The following is a 7,013-nucleotide window of genomic DNA, read 5'->3' on the forward strand; positions in this document are numbered from 1 at the left end:
GACTTGGGCCCTGGCTGGTGTAGCTCAGTGGATTGAGCGCGGGCCTGTGAACCACACAATTGTGGTTCAATTCCCAGTCAGGGCACATGCCTGGGTTGCAGTCCAGTTTCCGGCAGGGGATGCACAAGAGGCAACCACACATTGATATTTCTCTCCCTCTCTCCTTCCTTTCCCCTCTAAAGACAAATAAATAAAATCTAAAAAAAAAAGAAACAAAAAAAAAAAAAAGAAATAGGACTTGGGAATAAGAGGCAAACTCTCTGGTAGGTGCTAATACTCAAGAGATGTATAACTATGTGAACGCTAAACAAAATTAGATGTTAGGTACTGGCCTTGTAGTTTTCACAGCGGAAGTGCCTGTGCTGCAGACACAGCAGTCTTCAAATTCAAGGGGTTGTGACTTGAACCAACAGGATATCAATAGTCTACCTTGATTATTGTTATCCTCCTCACCTGAGGACATGCTCATTGACTTTACAGAGAAGGGAATGTTGGGGGAGAAAGAGGGAGAGAAACATCCATGTGAGGGAGAAACACCGATCTTTTGCCTCCGGTACATGCCCAGACCGAGGATCAAACCCACAATCTAGGCATGTGCTCTGACTGGGAATTGAACTCACATTGTTTCTGTTTGTGGAGTGATGCTCCAACCAACTGAGTCACACTGGCCAGAGCTAGACCACCTTGTTTTTTCACCTTTGAAGTTTTTTAGTAGATCTTGCACATAGTGACAAACAAGAACTTTGATGGCTCTCCAATGTCAAGCAGGAAAAGGCACACTGTCCAAAATAAATAGTATCAACAAAAACAGGACTAAGCTATTGGTAGTTGAGACACATAAGTTAAATGCATACAATTATCATTTATGAGATAAAAGAACAGGAAATTATACATAATGTTATATAATATACAGGGTCCAGTAGAAGTAAGGCTTGCTTGAGTGTGGTTGGTAGGGTACGTGAATGTCTCACAAGACACGGACAGCAACTTGAACATTTCACCTACAATATCATATGGTGTGCTTGAGTGTGACATTGGTATGTTACAAAATTACATGTTTATGATTTTATAATAGATAGATTTGTATTTATCTATTTTGTATTAAAATAGATAAATTATAATTTATCTATTATTAATAGATAAATTTGTATTTATCTATTAATAAATAGATTTGTATTTTGTGTTATTTTTACTGGACCTCATATTTTATATACTTATTGCCTAAGTACAGTGAGTCATCATTTTATCAATTTTAAAGTTATTTTATCTTATAAATGCATTGCATCCCATAAGCTTTATTTTAAAATTGAAAGAATCATGCCTATGGACATCCATTTTGATATATATATATTCTTACAGGAAAGCTTAAATCTAAAATTGTGATTGTTTGGAGGGGGGCTTGGTTTATGTTCTAGCTATTTTATTTAACTGCTAAAGGAAATTATAAGGACATTTTGTTTGCTTTGGATATATCAATCTCTTTTTGTACATGTGTATACGAGAGACTTTATATGAACTATGCAACCTAAAATAATCACTATTAAAATAAAAACTTCAAAAATCATGCCCACGCAGTTCATTTGTCTTATTGTTAGGTGATTTATTTGACTTTATAAAATCCTCATCTGTTTATTCTATTCAAAGCAATAAAACTTTCTTTTAGTTAAGACTTCTCTGTTAAATCATGAACAAGTTTCATACTAGATAGTCTTACTTTGCCCTTCAGAATCCGCTCTTCTAAGTCTGTGACCTCGAGGTTCTTACTCTACATGATTTTTCATGAATCATCTGGGAAAATTTCCAAGAGTATTGAAGCACAGCCAGGAAGCAGAGGAAATGTTGAAGAGAGCTGGAGAAAAACTGCTGGGAGGGTCAGGAGAATGTCAGAGAAGGTCGGGAAACATCAAACCCAGGAAGGCTCCAATGCACGCCCTGAAGTCAACATCATATTACATCTAAAGCTTCAAAAATATCAAGGTTAAAAGAGTTACTTTGCATCACTTTTTTCTATCCCTGTTTATTAAATTGGTTTTCTTAAGAATTATTATTAAGCAGATAAATAGTACAGTCACAGAAATATATTAGCAGCAATGTTATGGTCAGATAACCATGACTGCATATTAACAAGCATAATAGCTACTAATTATTGTGTAAGTATTGTATTGATCACTACACATATATAATCTCATGGGATCCCAAAACTATTCTTTATTCTTATACCATTTTGCTGATATAGAACCTGAGATTCAAAGAACTGTGTGTTAACTTAGTAAGGTTATTCAGCCAATGAGTGGAACTCAAAACCAGGTGTACCTAGAAAGTTCTAATTGTGTTGTGGCAGTGACCTTTGCAATTGTGTGATGCTGTGAATGTGTGTGGTTACTAAATCAATTGTATTTTATATTTTATTTTCTCTTATAAGAAAAATCTCAGGACAAAAGGCAATATTCAACTTATTCTGTCTTACTGGAAGGTTAAGTAAACCTATTTTTTAATCCAACAAATATCATCTTGTAGAATGTATATTCTCTTGATTGTAATGAAATTTTGTTTTTCAGGTTAATCAAAATAAAAGTCTTATCTCTAAAAATAATCTATAATTGTACTGTTTAAAGTCATTTTAAAAGTTGGAATTGTGTGTTATGATTGTTATGAAAAGTATTTCAACCAGTATCATCAGAAACTGACAAAACAGGACCCATTAGATTCATGTGGTGCCACAGGCCAACTCATCCAAGTGTGTGTTTATGAATGGCAGCCTTCACAGACATTGAAATAACACGGCAGAGCTGCTTCTTTGAGCTACAGTGTTTGTGAATTAACAAGTATTCTATTCTGGTCATGGACAGATCTATTGACATTACTGAATAGCATGAGATCATATTTACACTAGTTGCACTTGGGTTACCAAAATACAGTTTTAAATCTGTAAGCCATTATGTTCTAACTTTAAATGATGAATGTTATCATTTCTTAAGGATTTATATGTTGAAGTGGCAGTAAAGTAGTATAAGATTTTCACAAGTCAATCACCCATCAATATAATTTAATTCCTCTAAATGATATTTCAGTTTAATTTAGTTGAAGATACTTATTTTGTACTATGTTCCATATACTCTGACATTTCTAGGGGAAAGGGGCAAATAATTTATGGTATTTGTCTCTAAAAAGCTTTTATCTTAAATGAAAGACGGGCGATAAGCAAATTGTTTTGATGTAATTAATAACAATCATACAGAATCTACAAGTAGTTCTACTATCTACAGGGGCCAGAAACTTAATTTTAGGCATTTGGACCCCTTACTTGCTGTTTTTCACATCTATGTACAACGGGCTGTTTTGATACTGTTATTTAAATCCATAATATTTTTCATCAGACCAGACTGGTATAATTGTTTAATCTATTCACTACGGTAGCGAACAATAAATTAGATTTGTATGTAACTGTGAGAGGAACTATGTTATATCTACTGCTAAACCCCCAGTAACCTGTTGCAGTGGCCAGGTAAAGTCAATGGTCATATAATACTTTATGAATAGGTATAAAAAGGCATAAATTGAAACTGCCAAAATAGTAACCTCACCCTAAAATGCTTTGGGAAGTATTTAGATCATTAAATGCTTTTAATATGTAGAGTTTCCTCTTATTCTATTTAATTGTTAGAAAAAAGATTAACTCCTTAATATTGGTATGGATAGAATTGTATTAACATATAAAACACTCAATTTATAATGGAGAAAATAAGCATATGTGAGCATATGCTTAGTAGGTGACAGATTTCAAACACTCAAATTCTACAGAACTATTGAATATTATATTTGCATGATATGCTTAATACTCTAAATATATCGAAGGACTGAAGAAAAACAGTGAGCTCTGTACACATTTAAGCAAATGCTTTTCCAATACCCAAAGCCTAGGATATAGCTTAAGAAGGTCATTAGCCATTCCTAGATGTGGGAGAGGATTACACACCCAAATTGTCTTCCCTGTTTTATTTGAAACATTTCAACCACTAGAATATCATTAACAATGGCTTCAATTTGCATTATAAGACTCACTTTGCTCCAGGCACACTAGCTTTTGTTTTGTTTCTCCAAGTCTCTTGTTTTCCCTTATTGTTAAACACTTGTATGTGGTTCAATGATTAAAAAAAAAATCTCTCTTGATCCCTTCACTAATTGAGCTACACTCTTCCTCCCGATGTCAAGATAAAATAACCGACTAAGGGAAAATTTCTTTATCTGTATCGGGTTTTTATGATTTAAGCACTCATAACACTATAAAGTATTTATAGCATGTATCAGAGTTTTTAGCTATTATATTTATTTGCCAGCTCATGCAATCATTTATCTCTCTTCCACAAGCTTAAAGTAATGTGTGAGAACTAGGCAGAAAAATGGTCCCCAAACATGTCCATGTTCCAGTCCCTGCAGCCTGTTAATGTTCTCTCACATGGAAAGAGGATTGAAGTTGTACAAAGTCATATGCTTGCAATCAACTGGCCTAAAGACGGGGAGATTTTCTTGTATTTTCAAGGGGTAGAGGTCATGTTGATCGCAAATGTCCTTGAAGTGAAAAAAAGGTGGGGAAAAAGAGTCCAAATGGTTCAATGCAAGAAAAATGAGACCAACGACTGCTGTTTCAAAAGTAGAAGGTGGCTATGAGCCAAGGGATATGGGTAGTTTCTTTTTTTTTTTAGCTTTCTTTTTTTAAATTTAATTCTTATTCAAGTACAGTTTTCTGCTTTATATTCCCTGCCCTGCCTGGGTAGTTTCTATAAGCTAAAAAACACAAGGGAATGAGTTCTCCTCCAGGCCCTCAAAAAAAATGCAACTCTGTAAAGAACTTAATTTTACCAAGTAACATGTCAGACTCCTAACCCACAGAGGGGCAAGATACATTTTGCTGTTTTGAGCCACTGAGTGCATTGTAATGTGTTACAGCCATCATACAAAGCACATAGTAGGTGTTATTTCTAGAACCTAGTGCAGGACTTGCATATGGTGTTTGACACTATTTATTTAGTAAACAGATAGGTAATGAACCTGAGGAATATGCTCTATCCATTGAATGGTATTAAGGTTTTAATTGTTTCTTCTCCTATTTATAAATTATTTAATCTGAGTCAAGAAACTTAAAGCACACACACACACACGCACACACACACACAACTCTACAATCAGTGTAGGGGGTTTGAAAGTTACAAATCACATTCTACTAAGTCTGCATGCATGGCAGATGCAGAGTGAGAGTTCTCACAACCACCCACGTTCACCAGGTTAGTTGGTTTGTTGCTTGGAACTTTATTCAGTCTTGGTTAGCAGAGGCAGTGACAATTCGAAGGGGCTACAGCTGGCCAAGTACCGAAACACTGTTCTGAAAACAGACGTGACACATTTTTTTGGCCTCAATTAAATGACTTCCATTATATTTTGGAGTTACCATATTCCAACTTCTTATTCCGCTTATGTTTTCTCATTTACAACAACTCTTTGGGCTACTTATTACCCTATTTTTACATCATTAATTAAGGCTTAAAACATGTAATGAGGGTTGTACCTGGTAATAGATAGCATATGAAAGAATGAAGGTAGGCATTTAGAGAGTGACCCGCCTCAGTGGAGAGCAGTATTTTATTACTACTATTTTTTATGGTAGGCTACAGAAGATGATAATAAAGAGTATACCAACTTTTTGTTGGTATACTTACTTCTCTATAAACAAAAGTTCTCCCTCCACAGCATTGCTAAGTGGGATTTAAATCCAGTTTCATTGGATCCAGCACCTACTTTTTCCCAATGATAGTATCCCTTCTCTCCAGAACCAGGGTGCTCGTGTTCAACTTCTTTTCAAATGTGAACATTATTTGCCTTTTCTATGCCTCGGTCTCATCATTTATAAAAGAAAGAATAGTAATGGTATCTTAAAGGTTTTATTAGATTTAAATGGTTTAATATATGAAAACAATTGCTTAGAATAGCATCTGTCATAGGGCAGCACTCTGCATGTTCGTCTTTATTATAAGGGTTCTGAAATTGTCATTGGGAAATCTCAGGGAGATTATATTGTGAGGATGGAAGAAATATTTTTGCTAAACATTATGAGCTGATTGACAAGAAATCCATGAAACATATGCGATAATAGTTTATCTAGTGTTTTCTAAAAAGAATGAGTTGAATTAACAGGGAGGTTTTAATTCGCTGACTACTGTGTTCATGTCTCAGGACAAAGCTGACTCACTTGGGCCAATATAACTGTGCCAATCCCTGTTTGTGGTGCCATACCACTTGGGTTCAAATCCCAACTCTGCCGATTACGATTTGTATAATTTTAGGCAAGTTATTTTTTCCTTTTGGTGTCTCTCTTACGTCATATATAAGATAGGGTTAATAATAATTCTGCCATCACAGGGTTTCAGAGTGTTAAATAAGTTGATACTTGAAATATGCTTAAAATAGTGACTCTTACCTAAGGTTGTGTATTGATAGTGACTGTCACACATGGTTATGTATTGATACATTGCTATATGGTTATTAGATATTTTTTCACAATACCCTAAGTGGTACTTCATTAAGTAGTGATTATTCTATTATTTTATCTTTTATTTTTCCTATCATTTATTATTGTGCAGTTGTCCCACTTTTCCCCCTTGCTCTCCCCTCCCCCACCCTCAATCCCCAGCCACCAATCCCCACCCCATTGTCTGTGCCTGTGAGTCCTTTATTCGTGTTCCTTCACATGCAATAAAAGTTGTAATTACTTTAAAACTAAAAGAATTACTTTCTTTTAGGGTATTTTTTTAATGGTTCAAATGCTTAAAACAACAACATAAACAACAAAATAAACAACATATATTCTTCAGAGCCAAAGTTACCAACCATGAAGCACATTGGAGTTCTACTTACTTTTGCATGTTCACTAGCTAGTTAAGCTACAAAAGAGGATTTTAAAGATTTTGTTCTTGAAAGTATAAAGGTAAAATTATGGCAGTGGAATATTTGTAAAGCTT

Source organism: Sturnira hondurensis, unplaced genomic scaffold (genome assembly GCF_014824575.4).
Source record: "Sturnira hondurensis isolate 20B ecotype Veracruz unplaced genomic scaffold, ASM1482457v3 Scaffold0000880, whole genome shotgun sequence".
NCBI classification, from domain to species: Eukaryota; Metazoa; Chordata; class Mammalia; order Chiroptera; family Phyllostomidae; genus Sturnira; species Sturnira hondurensis.